This window comes from Astatotilapia calliptera, chromosome 13 (assembly GCF_964374335.1).
Source record: "Astatotilapia calliptera chromosome 13, fAstCal68.1, whole genome shotgun sequence".
NCBI classification, from domain to species: Eukaryota; Metazoa; Chordata; class Actinopteri; order Cichliformes; family Cichlidae; genus Astatotilapia; species Astatotilapia calliptera.
Window position 1 is genome coordinate 30028946 of NC_137434.1, and position 14681 is coordinate 30043626.

At 38.3% G+C, this 14681-nt stretch overlaps 2 long non-coding RNA genes across 2 annotated transcripts; both read right to left on the reverse strand.

Moving 5' to 3' along the window:
* Positions 1-511: 511 nt before the first annotated feature.
* Positions 512-3737, reverse strand: LOC145419770 (uncharacterized). Its single transcript, XR_013901112.1, has 4 exons — positions 3674-3737; positions 2808-2962; positions 2561-2736; positions 512-2426 (listed from the first exon to the last, which is right to left on the reverse strand). It is a non-coding gene; the product is annotated as an uncharacterized LOC145419770 (long non-coding RNA).
* Positions 3738-10928: 7191 nt separating this feature from the next.
* LOC145419778 (uncharacterized) lies at positions 10929-14236 on the reverse strand. Its single transcript, XR_013901117.1, has 3 exons — positions 14103-14236; positions 11410-11585; positions 10929-11278 (listed from the first exon to the last, which is right to left on the reverse strand). It is a non-coding gene; the product is annotated as an uncharacterized LOC145419778 (long non-coding RNA).
* Between the last annotated feature and the right edge of the window lie 445 nt (positions 14237-14681).

A 14681-nucleotide genomic window follows, 5' to 3' on the forward strand; every position in this document is an offset into this window, starting at 1 on the left:
AGAGAAACTCGCAGATTCTTCCACTGACCGCGGCACACCTGCACCAGGGTAAACCTCCGCCTGCCCCACTCCTGCTTTACAGGTGAAAATAGAGCAAAAGGACCGCTAGTCTTTGACTTTATTTATTTTCTGCTGTGTTTTACTTGCATCTATTTGAAAGACTGAGTGTAAAAACAAAAAAATATTTTATTTATGTGCTGGAATGTGCAGAAAATAGGTTTAAATGTTAAACTAATTTCTTCCAGTCAGAGAATGTTGCATATAATTAAATTTTTGCTTGATGCATAAAGTTAAAAGATTAAAACTGATAAAACAAATTTTAAAAAGAGACTTTTCCATTTGATTACATTTTGTATGATGGATTATGCAGAAAAAGTAGAACTGGGCTGAAAGATCTATCACTTTATCACCTCTCCAGGTTGTAAATTGTGTTTTTAAAAAGTAATGTTGAAAATCACCCAATTCTTTGAATCTTTGGGCTGAAGGAAGGACAATACTCGGTGTATATATGCTCAATCAACAATCATTTATTTCCATACAATTCAACAGTCAGAGCATTACAACGTCCGGACGGGAGAGATGCTACCAGAGGGTCAGGCACATGTCTCAAAATGGTAGCAACTTTCACAGACTTTTATAGCTAGTACCAGCCCCCCTCTTTGTCATAAAAGCTGCATCTTCACATGTTTTTCTAATTCTTAGCGAGCCTGGCTCCTGACCTTGCCTCCCTGTCTTTCTGTATGAAGTAGGAAGGGGGGTAAGGAATGTGGTTTTATCTCTTCTGCCCAGACACCTAGTCTCCTTCTTACAGCCTTCTTCACATGATTCAGCAATAAAACATTTCAAGAAAACAGTGTAAGACATTCACAGCTGATCCAGGATACAGAGTGATGCACATTTATCTAATGAACTAATATGTGAATATGTTCTGTTAACTCAAAAGTATAATGAGAACTAAACTACATACAGCTCACACACTCTATATTAAAGGGTATAATGTGATCTACAGCAGTATTCTAATTCAACTACTTTGATTACATATATAAGGTAACATATAATAACAGAATAATCTAATAGTAACTAAGTAACTAAGTAATTAATTACTTTCGAAAATAAGTAATCAGTAAAGTAATGGGATTGCTTTTTTGGGGAAGTAATCAGTAATTACTTACTGATTACTTTTTTTCAAGTAACTTGACCGACACTGATCTTAAGAACAACAAAGGAAATGGAATGACGTGATCTTAAAGTTTAGACTTTTTGTTAAATCATGTAAGTCAGAGATAGTCCAGGCTTCTAAACCCATCTCAGGTGATCAAGTACCACAATCGAAAGGAGAGCTGCCCGACTGATATAATTTGACCTGCAAGGTTCAGATTTCTTCATATCAGGGAAAGCAAGAAGACACCTGGATTGAGACCAGGGATCAGGATCAGGGACTTTTTTTTTTATTAGAGAGCCGAAACTAAGGATCATGGGTGCATAAAGAGATGCAAAGTTTTTAATAACACGTGCTGCCGTAGCATCAGTGGGTAGATCAGAGGAAATGCAAATAACCTTAAAGAGTTCCATACAAAAATGAATGAGAGATGGTATAAATAAAAATTCAAATTCAAATTTAAAAAGTTACAAACATTTGGATACATTATTTGCATGTAGAAACAAATGAATATTAACTGGTGATCATAATTACAAGGAAGGGAAAACAAAACACTTTTAAAATCTCGATGAAAAAACAATTGAAAAAGAAAAGAAAAATGTGTTTACTACTGGAATACAATGAGTGTTTAAAAGTGATTATAAAGTAATTTTGAAATTATTTACACATGGATAGCTGAAGTGAGAAAAGTGTGGCTGAGATGCAGATATCAGCTGTTGTTTGCTTCATTTATCAAAAAACTCTGACACTCTGATATCAACTCTTCCCCCTCTTTTGCTCTCCTGACTCTGTTTTCATCACCACACCTCTCACTGCTGACGTCAGTCACACCGATGAGCACAGACATGCCAGCAGCCTGTCAATGCGCCCCTGCCGCATGAAAAGACACAAAACTAAGTCCACAAAAGGACAGAGCAAAAAGAAGATCCAATTGATTTCAAAGGGAATACGTTCATTATGAAAGATGGATATGGGAATCATCAGTACAAAGTACTTAAAGAACAACAGAATTAAAATTCCTAGACTTCGACGTTTCTCCTGAGTGGGCACTGAGGTGGCAGCAGGCAGGGCTCTGAAGGTCCGAGCTAAGCAGAAGATGAACAGGGGGCCAGGGAGGGCAGCATAAATACGTAAATGTATGAACTGATGTAAAACTATGGCAAGAGGGAAACTGACAATACAAAAAGCCCAGACCAGGACACAGAGCAGCACAGAACTCTTAGGTTGTCTGAGGCAGTCCAACAGTGGGAGTGTGATGAAAAAACACCTGCAACACAAGAGAGACACAAATTCTGACTGTCATAGTACAAAAAAAAGGTTTATGACTGTGAGGATTCTTCACAGTACAATATGATGTTCATAGAAATGCACGAATGCACACATTAAAAGACAGAGAGGTACCTTTCCAGAGCAATGCACACCTTGAAGTAAAGACCGACCATCTCACACAAGTTGTAAATAATACCACTCATGCTGCTTTCCACTCTTATGATCCAAACGATCATTATGCAGATCCGGATTAGATTGGAGAGGAGGAGGTTTGTGTAATAGATGACAGGGACCTGACTCCTTTGCATCTGATGGAAAAATTTATTATTATATTACATTACACATTGAATCTAAGGGACTATTTACTTCATTTACTTACCACACAACACACGTAGTAGATGATCAGTACGGTCAAAGGAAGGCAGACACACACGTAAATCCACATCACCACTTCAAGGAAATATCGCTCATGTTGATAACATTTTGTTATCGTATTTGTCACTATGTATGATCCAAGATGTCTGATGTAAAACACTTTTGTGAAGCACACAGGTGGTGGTAGAAAAAACAAAACAGCAGGTTAACATTGTTCTTATGTTGACATGAAATTGTGGATGAAACTGATAAAGAAGAAGCAAAACCTGCTGAACTGATGTAACAAATCATAAAATAATTTAAAAAAGGACAAAACAAGGAAGAGCATACACAAGAACGTGTCTGTACGCCTGTAAAATTAAGATTAATCAATATATAATTAATATAATAACTTTAAAGTCAGGTAAAATCTACCTTTCATTATTTCAGTTAACTTGTTTAAATGTGAATAAAGGTGATTCAGAAATTCCTTTTAAATTGTTAACAAATAAAGACAAAAACACCTCTATATAACTTTAAATAATCCTCATGGATATTTTTTATTAGACTTGTGGATAAAATAGGCAATTCATTTCATATATTGACTTCAGCAGGATCAAACACCTGTCCTCTTTAAAACTGTATTAAACAAAGACGTGAACACAAATATCCGATTTTCTCTGTCAAATAAAAAGTACAGTAAAGCTGCACATTTACATCCTCTGCATTCACACAGAAGCTCACTGCACGCACAAAAGAAAAGTTGGTAGTACTATGACTTCCACATGCTGTCTGAAAATGCTGATTTGTTCTAATTATAAGCCAGTTTCTTCATAACTATGTTGCTCTTCAAGTAGAAATAATATGAATTAGTATAAGCTTTGCTCTTACTTGTCTCAGGACTGCTTCCAGCTGAACCAGTGGGTGAAAACTGCAATATGACGAATTTGTCTTGAACGAGGAAATTGTGGTAACACTTTATGGACTCCACCCTGTACTCACTGGTGTTCACACTGACAACAGCCAGTCAGGATAAACTTAAAGCTTCTGCACCATAGACACAGTGCTAAATGCAGTGTGTGTACACACGTTTAGCTTAGCTTTTCTAAAAACTGCAGCTGGCAGTTTTTTTAAAATCATGTTTGTGACTTTATGAACTCTTTACAAGTTCGATCTTCCTTTTTCCACTACAATAAAATTTCACAGACCCAACAGAGCAGGTGATGTGGCAGCAAACACCAAGTTGATAACATGGGTTTTAAATGTGCAATCTTCAGTGTGAGAGCACTTGTGTCAAAACAAGTCTATAGAACATTTCCACCTTTAACACAAGCACAACTACACAAAGGACTGATACTTACATAGTGCTCTTCTGCTTTATTTGAACACTCAAAGCACTTTTTTACAAGCCTCATTCACCTAGTCTAACACCCCCCCCCCCCCCCCCACACACACACACACACAACTGATATGTTCATCTGTTATTAAATCATTTACTCAATTATTATTTATGAAGTCTTTATTTATCCTCAGCCAGGTGCTGATGTCTCTAGCCTCACATTTCCTAAAACACAATCACCAATAGTGCGAGTTTGTTCCTCAGGGAGTGTGTCACAGAGTGGGGAAAAAGTGGTTAGAAACATGAATTGGTTGGTGGTGTGCCGGGGATCTAACTCGCTACTGGATTTTCCAGGCAGGTCTACAATTACAGAGTGCAGTGCACCACAAAGGAAATACACCAAAGACAAATGATTGAATACATATCTAACAAGTTACTACCAAAAAAAAACCAAACAAACTGTGGACAATTTATTGTCCCTCTTCAACTGTAAACACAGAATAGTCAAACAGATTCACCGTCACACAAACCTCTAAAACACCATCCTATTTTCAAACCTGTGTCTCCATCTAGTGGCTAAGAAATGGTGACGGTTCAAATGTTGTCACATCTTTCTGCTGACAAAGATAATGATTTCACGGTTTACTATATCATCTTTGGTGTTTTTAAAGTTAAAGTTAGTTCAACCAAAAATGTTTTTTCCACGATTTAAGGAAGAGATAAAACCACCTGGCCCTACAGAACACAACCCCACCCAACACGAATGAAAAAAGTTGACAGTGACATAAAGCACAGAATAAAATGGAATATGACCAAACTTTTGCAAGAATAAGAAAATATAGATGTATACTTAACATACAAAACTGAAGTTACTATAGGCCACAGGTGTCAAACTCCAGGTCTCGAGGCGGTGTCCTGAAACCTTTACATGTGACATGTGACTCAATAAATCAGAGGAAATACAAATGTTACTGTGAGAAAACAATTAATACAATTTTAAACTGAAATTGAAAAAAAAAAATCCCCACTGGCCCGTCTTTATCCTTCTAGATTGGGCATCCTGTGCAGGATCTTTGCTGTTCCTAGAGATGTTGTTCCTGGGATCTGTTGGAGGCATGCCCCCAGTTTTAGGGTCACTCCTCTGGGTGCTCAGATTAAAGTTTTTGATCCAATTCCCCTAGTGTTACCAGCAGTGGTAGCACAATTGGCCTTTGGAATTTAAAGCCAATTCATTTTTTTTACTCATTTTCTTTAGTCAATTTCACCTCTGGGTAAATGTCTTCCTTAAATAGAAAAATAGGGGCAGGCAGCACTGCTGCCAAGCCCCTTCGTTTAGAATGAGTCTGATTTACTAAAATATGTACAATCGTGCACACATTTCCTAAATCTGACAATGATTTTATGCACAAATTTTACGTTCCATACACATTTTAGTGAATGAGGGTTCTAGTGAAATAGATTGTTTGCTTGCTTTCTCAGCCTCTCTCCTGCTGTGTTCTCCTCTTATCTCTTTTCCTTTCCTTGTTGACATGAACCCACTCGTGTGTGCTGCCATCACTCACACTGATGATCTCTTGCTGGATCTGCTGCAGCAGCACAGACATGCCAGCAGATTTTCAACTGGACTTCTACACATAATGACAAACAGAATCAAGATCTCAAAAGAATTGAGCAGAGAGAAGATGGAAATGAAGTAACTGTCAAAAAGATATGGTTCCAAAACTATTAGGATGATTGTAGGTATGATAATCAGACAGTAACTAACCAACAACAGAACCAAAGTTCCTATAATTCTTTGTTTTTCCTCACTGGGCACTGAGGTGGCATCAGGCAGAGATCTGAGAGTCCCAGCTAGACAGCAGATGAACAGGGGAGCAGGAAACAAGGCAAAAATAAAGATGCGTTCAGACTGCTCTAATAATACTCCAAGAGGGCAACTGAAAACACAAAGGGTCCAGACCAGAAGACAGACCAGCACAGAAGTCTTGGTTTTTCTGATGAAGTCCAGCAGGGGGCAGGCGATGAAGAAATACCTGCAACACAAGACAGATACTCTGCATATCACAGTTCAGAACCATAAGGATGCTTCATTTACAGTACAAAGCGCACACACTGAGACAAATAGGTACCTTTCCAGAGCAATGCACATCTTGAAGTAAAGACTGGCCATCACACCCAACAGGTAAAAAACCGAAGCAGTGCTGGAGACTGTGCGGTCATTTGGTTTTGCTTTTGTCATGTTGAAGGCGCAAATCTTGATCACATTGGAAAGGATGAGGTTTATGTAATAGATGACAGGGACCTGATTCCTTCTTGCCTGCAGGAAACATGTATTTAAGTCACATTAATGAAGTAAAAGGAAGACTCAGTATAACAGTGTTTGTACTGCATACTGGGACAGCAGGCTCAGTCCATATCAGTTTATGGAAGTGTTCTTGTCTCTGTATCTGATAGGTCTTGATGGTTGGGTTGCTTCCTGGTTTACTGTGAAGGTCATTTTCTTTTGTGTCCTTTGTTAGTTTTACTTCCTGCCTCGGTCTCTATTCAATCAAATAGTGTAGGATGTGTGTTTCTGATTTACTTTAGTATTACGTAAATTTTTTGAGGTTATCCATTGTAAACAAGAATCAGTGCTTAATGTCCATGCAACAAATAACTAATGATTTTTTTTATTATTATAAATCAGCTTTTAAAAAAAAATCTCAAAATTATTCACATGCTGACATAAAAACACATGAAAGTAATTTACTATTTACTTACCACACAGCCCACAAAACAAAGGACCTGTATGGTCAAAGGCAGGCAGTCGAAAACATAGATCCATGCAACCATAACTATGATGGGCAGCATCTTTTTCCAGCTTTCAGTGATGAAATTGCAGTAAAAACTTTTTCTTCAGAGAAAAATATTGTTTCTGGAAAAGGCAGCATGTTAACACTATTAGAAAAGAAACAACGGATGAAAAGAAGAAACAAGGCCTGGTGAACTGACAATGTAACTATGATAGAGCCCAATGCTATATATGTCTGAACTACAGCTGACCGGAGTTTGCTCAGTTTGATTTATGTTCAGACTTCTAAAGGAAATTGATTTTTTTTAATGATTCAGAAATTCCACATTATTCCACCAAGAACAGTGAAAACAGAAAATTCCCTCTGCAGTTTCAGTAAATCTTTATTTAATTCTTGAAAGCAAGCTCGATTCACAAGAATCAAACTTTTTTAGGAAGTAAAAAAGTAGCGCATTCATCCAGAAGCTCACTACAAGCACAAAAGAAAAGAGTGTAACTTTAAAACTTCAGTAAGATATCTGATGAAGGTCAGTTTTCTCATAATTTGCTGCTCTTCAAATAGAAATAATGTGAATATGAGTGATAGGAGTCGTCTGTATTTACCTCAGGACTGCTTCCAGCTGAAAACTGTAAAAACTGCAATTTGATAATTTTTGTCTTGAGTCAGGAAGTTGTGGCAGCTTACATTATACCCCATCCCCTGACTCTCTCGCTCTCTCTCTCTCTCTCTCTCTCTCTCTCACACACACACACACACACACACACACACACACACACACACACACACACACACACAGAGTGCTGACTGTAGCTCATGAAACAGTGAATTATCTCTTATGTTTTATTTTATGTAAACAAACGTGAATGTGTAAAATCATAAAATCACAGTGCAGATGTTGCAGCATGAACATGCTGTCATTAACCATCAAACATTTGAACTCAAAGCCTCTACAGTAGTCACAGCTGGATCCTGCCTGTACAGGCCAGTCGTACCCTCTCTTAAGCTGACTGGCTGCAGATAAACTGCAGACATAATTCGATCATAGATCTATAAAGATGTTTGTTTTTGGTCAGACAGGCCTTGAATTCTGTGTTTATTTCAGAAAAGTTTCTATAACCTGTAAACAATGATAAAAACCCGGTACAGCTGTTTCCCAAACCTAACCAGCTTCATGTATTTCGACACTGTCAACAACTAAACTGCCGATTCATATCTGACCTTTTTAAAGCCCTTTCTATACCGCTGTTTCTTGTTGGAGGTGGTTGGTAACCACAGTGACTAACAGTCTTTATCTGGAAGCTGTTCAGTGTTAGAGAGATGTGAACTCCATGTAATAAAACTATCATGTTGCTGTAAGTTCAGCCAGTTTACACTGGAACATTTTTTCCATCATGTTTTTTAATTTTGCTTCTCTGCTGTATTTCTGAACACTCATTGACAAAGATGAACGCCCGTCACAGATGGAAGATGCATGCAGTCAGCATGAGGTCACCCATTGAAGTCCTGTTTGTTGTTGCATGTATTTTACATGTTAACAAAGGTGGCTCAGTAGTTCTGCTTGGTGCTATGATCCCACATGGAGTATTATTCTGATTTATGAACAATGTGTAAAAGTCAACATTGTTGCACTTGTTTTATGGAGAATATGATCTTCTTGCAGAGCAGCAAGAAGAAGTTTATCCCACATTTCTTCCTGTAAATATGCTACAATGCTACACATCACTGTGCTGTAGACAGATTTGTCAACAGTATTTGATAGTAATGGGTCCTTTGTGTATGTAGAAAATGTTTCACATCTTTAAGTTCAGCTCATGAAAAATGGGAGCAAAAACAAAAGTGTTGCGTTTATAGTTTTGTTCAGTGTATTTACAGTGGATGGCACTAGACTGGAAATTTGCAATGCAAACCAGTAAAAATTTAATCTTGATCCATATCCAGCAGGCATTAAAACTCAAATTAATTCATGTTTATACATGTTTTGCTTCTCTTTGCTAAAAACTACATTTGGCTTTTAATACACTTTATTAAATTTTTATTAAACCACGCGTGTGACTTTATGAGAGCTTTAGTAACTCAGTCTTCCTGTGTCCACCACATGAAAACCCACAGACACATCAGATGAGAGCTGCTTAACGTAGCAGCCTCGATGATACCGCATGTTTAAAGATTTCTATCTTCACTGAAAACCGATGTGCTCAGAGACGTAACTGACTTACCAACAACATTTCCCCTTTTATACATGCACAAACCATGAGTATTGCTTAACCTACATCAGCATATAGTATTTACATTCTAACAGCAGGTGGTTTGGGTAGCTGAGGTTTTGCTAATATGTTACTGAGATGGGAGGCCATTCTCCTAAAAACAGGAAGCCAGAGTATTTGGTTTTGCATATGGTTTTGTAACCCCAGAAATAACAAGATATATACTAATGTACATATATCTATATACTTATACGTACAAAAGTCCATACACAAACATATATGTGCACAAACACAGATTAAAAATACAACATAAGCGTAAATAGCCGGTAACAACACTCAAAGCTCATCATCCTTGTATTTTGTGCCCCTTGGTGTATTTTGTCATGCTTAGACATTGCTTTAGTTCATCTGCCTGTGCTGCAGCTTTACACTGCATAGATGCAAAAAATGCAAACGTTTTAGTAATACCTGCTGCCATCAGCCAATAGATCAGAAGAAATGCAAATGTTATTATGGGGCAACACAAATGTAGTCCAGAAAAACAATGTGTTAACTTTAAAGAGTCTCTTATAAAATGAATGAGAGACTCAACAATTGCAAAATTCTATGTCAGCTTGTTCTTGAGTTATGACATTCACAAGATTTTCAGAAAACTTGTCCTCTGAGAGTGAGTTTGAGGTTATGCAGATTTAAACTTATACAAGATTTTTAATAGATATGATGTGGTATCAATTTGAAGCTCATATGTCACCTCGTTTTTGAGTTGTCTCCTTCACAAGCTTAGCTGTCCACACCACCATCATCATACTCCATCAGCCTTTCACAGGTGAGGACTACAGAAATATGATGAGGCAAAAAACTTTTTATATCATTCCCCACATGGCAGGAAAAAAATACTTTCATGCCCCATCTAAACAAAACAATGACAGAAAAGCCGAGCTGCAACGTTATTTAGATAATAAACTCATTCACAATGAATCCTTCAGTAATTTTTGTTTTAAACAAACAACTTTCATTTCAAACAACTATTTGTAACTTTTGCCACTAGACTGCTTCATTAGTCTGCACCACTTCTTCTAAAAAGTAACATGTTAAACAGAATTTGAAGATTGCCAAACATGGAAAAATAAGGTTCAGTCTTAGTCTTATTAAAAATAAAGAAATCCAGAAACTTGTGAACAGAGATGAAAACTATATAACTTGGTGGTCTGCGGTGCAGATGCAGAGGAGGCGGACACTCCTGAGCGGCATCCGCAATCATGCACTTTCAGTACACTTCTTTATTGCGGCTATCTGTTGCAGCAGATGCGCATATTATTAACGTAACTGCTGCCCATTTCTTTGTTATGCTGTCAAAGTGATTCTGATGTTAAACATTAGTTCTGCGTAACTTATCTGCCAGGTGAGTTGCACCTCATCTGTCAGAACTCTGGCCACACACCTAGAGAACCACTGCACTAACATCAATATGAGAAATTAAAAAAAAGGTTAATATTGGAATCAAATAAGCGTTCATGCAGATTATGAAACATTTTTAAATTATTTACGGACACACTTCAGTTGAGAGAAGCATGGCTGACAGTCTGATGTCCTCATGCAACAGTATTTGTAAAGGATGTTTTTTGCCTCATTTTGCAGAAACTCTTCAACCATTTGCATCCTTGTTTCTCTCTCTTGACTCTGTTTTCATCAACACTCCTGTCTGTTCTAAAGTAAGCCGCACTCATCATCATATTCTTCATCTGATGCAGTGCTGTCCTCACACCACACACATACAGTGAAGATGAAAAAAAACAAGTCCACCAGAGGAATGAGCAGAAACAAAATCCAACTGATATGATTATCAAGAACATAACAGGCAATTGTGGGAAGGATTGTTACAACGTAGTTTAAGAACAACAGAGTCAGAGTTCCTAGACTTCTTTGTTTTTCCACAGTGGACATCGAGCTGACGGCAGGCAGGGCTCTGAAAGTCTGAGCTAAGCAGAAGATGAACACAGGAGCAGGAATAATGACATAAATAATTAAATGTTGAAATGTATTTAAAACTATGGCAAGAGGGACACTGACAAAACAAAAAACCCAGACCAGAACACAGACCACCACCAAGCTCTTAGTGTTTCTGAGACAGTCCAGCAGTGGGTGTGTGATGGAAAAATACCTGTAACACAAGAGAAACACAAATTCTGATTATCACAGTGCACAATAGTACATTTCTGACTGTAAGGATGCTTCACAGTACAAAGATCATGTTTAGAGACATGCAAGGATGCACACACACTGAACAGGTACCTTTCCAGAGCAATGCACATCCTGAAGTAAAGGTTGGCCATCATAACACAGTAATAAATAATGATGGTGATGATGCTTTCCACTCTTGTCACCCAAAGGGTCATTATGCAGATCTGGATTAGATTGGTGATGAGGAGATTTGTGTAATAGATGATAGAGACCTGACTCTTCTGCACCTGCAGGAAATATAAATGTAATGTAATTATTAATTAATTAGATCGATATTTATTATAACGTCTCAGCAGGTAAAGCTGGCCATTCACTTGAAAATTGCTGTTCACAGACACTCTGAGCTTGAGCTATTTTGTAATGAACAAGGTTCAAGGTTCAAGGTTCTTTATTTGTCACATGCATAGTTATACAAGTATAACACACAGTGAAATGTAGCCTGACACGCTCCTCGACATGTGCAAAAATTGGTGGGGGGGGGGGGGTGTAGAGGAAGAACATTATATATATATATATATATATATATATATATATATATATATATATATATATATATATATACATACATACACTGGGTGAATGTGCAGTAGTAGCAGCAAGCAGGTGAATTCTGTACATTAATATGAATAGACATCTGACTATTTTACAGGATAGACAATATAAACATATTTAAAATTAAAGGAATTGAAATGTACATTGTGCCTTGGTTTAGTGTCTGGAAGAGAGTCCTGACTCAGTCAATTATAGATGATGTGAGAGGGCGGGTGTGTGTGTTTAGGGCACGGATGGCTTGGGGATAGAAGCTCCTCTTGAGTCTCTTGTCCTTGCCCGGAAGATGCGGAACCTTCTACCAGATTGCAGAAGTTGGAACAGTTTGTTGCCTGGATGGGACGGGTCCTTCAGTATCTGCTCTGCTCTAGTCCGGCATCTCCTGGTGTAGGTGTCCTGAAGTGGGGGGAGAGCAATCCTGCAGCAGCGTTCTGCTGTACGGATCACTCTCTGGAGAGCTTTTTGGTCCTTCACACAGCTGTTCCCAAACCACGATGTCATGTTCTGTGTGAGGATGCTCTCCACAGCGCCTGTATAGAAAATCCTGAGGATCTTTGGAGAGACCCTGAACTTCCTCAGTTGTCGTAGGTGATACAACCAGCAATAATTCAAGTCTCTAGATGTGCAAAGCTGATAGAGACATACCCCAAAAGACTTACAGCTGTAACTGCTGACACGGGGGGGGGGGGGGCCTCAATTCAAATGGGCGTCACACTTTTCAGATTTTTATTTGCTTAAAATTTTGAAAACCATGTATAATTTTTCTACCACTTCACAATTTGCTACTTGTGCTACTTTGTGTTGGTCTGTCACAGAAAATCGCAATAAAAAACATTTAAGTTTGTGGTTGTGCTCTGATGCGACCTGAGCGCTCACACTGTGCGTCCATACCATGAAGGTTATAACAGAAAATCTGTCGCTCGCTCTCTCTCCCTCTCTGTCTTTCACTCACACAGACACGCACACCACCACCATCACCATCAACTTTGCTAAATTGCTAATGAAAAACATTGATCAGGCAGCTGTGATTGAGCAGCAATGTCCATCCAACTCTTTTCACGGTTGGTGCGGTCGTGATAATTTTGTGAGGCCACATCGAAAAGGCTCGGATGAGCTTGCCAAAGTTCTACAAGTTGTGCCTCCATCGCTTGTGTCCAGATCACACGCTGGACTGCTGTGTTACTCCGTCTTTCCACTTCCATTTCTGTTTGCGTGTGCTCAGTGTGAGAGGTTACGTTGACACTCTAACGAGGATGACAGGATTTCAAACAGGTTTGATTTTCTTGCGACCATGCGATTGATGATCGGGAGCTGGTTGTGAGGTGTTAATTACTTCTCCTTACGCCATGTATACTACACGATGCACAAGACACGATTAAGGCGAAACTCGGGCCGATCACCAAAAGGGTCGCACGACTGAAAAATCAGCTCAAAATGGGCCAAAAATCACACAGTGTATGCAAAGCTTGAGGGACAAGGGGAAACTGACAACATAAATACATGTGAGAGTGAATGAATAGTCATAGCGAGATGGGTGAAGTGAAGCTAAACACACTGAACACAGGAAGAGAGGCTGTCAAAATAAAAAAGGAAACAGTAAGACGCAAACTATGATACACAGAGGAAGGGAGTACACAGAGATGTGAACTGTCACAGGAGACGGAGACGAAGACAAAGACACAAAGGGAACCTAAAAGACAAGAGAACATGAACAAGACAATAAACAAATAAACTCAGAGACCTAAATGAACTAAACTTGAGACTAGACCGAATAAACTTGAACTGAAACTATCTGCACTGTTGGCTCAGGAGGCCAGCAATGGGGATCAATATATATCAAGTATACATTATTATTAATACCAGTATCGATACAAATGACATTTGAACCATTCCTTCCACCTTTATTACGAGAGTTAACCATACCACTTTGTTATCCTTTGTCATAAATACAGATTTTAAATCAAGAGCTGTTACTATAAAATTTACCTTCTTTAGTACATTCATTTAATCAGCCTGTGTCATCACCCAGAAATGACATACGGAACTAATGATTATTTCTAATTGTCATTAGATCAAATCATTGCAGCCCTCTGCACGAGTTTTCTTTTATTGCTAAATCTTCTAATTATTCTCATAATTGCAGACTCACAAAAAGAGATGTAAGAAATGTAAAATCTAAGTCATCATTTACTTACCATATAAGACACACAGTAGATGATCAGTATAGTCAAAGGAAGGCAGACACACATGTTGATCCACATCACCACTTCAAGGAAATACTGCTCCTGTCCATGACTTTCTGTGATGGGGTTCTTTCCTGTGTAAACCACTGCATTGTGTGGGATAGGAAGTGTTGGAAAGCGCATTAGTTTAAGATTGTTCTACTTTTCTGTATGTGAATTGGGAAAGAAGAAAAAAAGCCTGTTGAACAGAAAACAAAAACATGAAAGAGCCCAAATAATATCAGAATTTACTCTGGGTATACAGAATAGAGGTGGGACGTGGTATGAAAATATGAATTCAATTCAATTCAATTCAATTTTATTTATATAGTGCCAAATCACAACAAAAGTCGCCTCAAGGCGCTTCATAGATACAGAGAAAAACCCAACAATCATATGACCCCCTATGAACAAGCACTTTGGCAACAGTGGGAAGGAAAAACTCCCTTTTAACAGGAAGAAACCTCCGGCAGAACCAGGCTCAGGGAGGGGCGGCCATCTGCTGCGACCGGTTGGTAATGGTCCCTGGGCTGATGTCTTGACTTTTGTCAT